The following is a 604-nucleotide window of genomic DNA, read 5'->3' on the forward strand; positions in this document are numbered from 1 at the left end:
GCCAGACTGCCATGCATAGACCCTGAGATGGTGCAGAGTCACTTGGAGGAACTGGATGCCTTTAAGTCGGCAGGCCCGGATGAGCTCCATCCGAGGGTACTGAAGGCACTGGCCGACGTCATTGCACAGCCACTGGCAGGAATATTTGAACGCTCGTGGCGCATGGGCCAAGTCCCGGAGGACTGGAAAAGGGCCAATGTGGTCCCCATTTTCAAGAAGGGGAGGAAGGAGGACCCAGGCAACTATAGGCCAGTCAGTCTCACCTCCATCCTTTGCAAAGTCTTTGAAAAAATTATCAAGGCTCACATTTGTGAGAGCCCGGCAGGACAAATTATGCTGAGGGGAAACCAGCACGGGTTCGTAGCAGGCAGATCATGCCTGACTAATCTAGTCTCTTTTTATGACCAGGTTACAAAACGCCTGGATGCAGGAGTAGGGGTAGATGTCGTATACTTAGACTTCAGGAAGGCCTTCGATACGGTATCCCACCCCATACTGGTGAACAAGTTAAGAGGCTGTGACTTGGATGACTACACAGTCCGATGGGTGGAGAATTGGCTGGGGGGGCGCCCCCCGAGAGGCGGGGGGGGTGGGGCGGGTTTGA

This window comes from Alligator sinensis, unplaced genomic scaffold, assembly GCF_000455745.1.
Source record: "Alligator sinensis unplaced genomic scaffold, ASM45574v1 scaffold542_1, whole genome shotgun sequence".
Lineage (NCBI taxonomy): Eukaryota > Metazoa > Chordata > Crocodylia > Alligatoridae > Alligator > Alligator sinensis.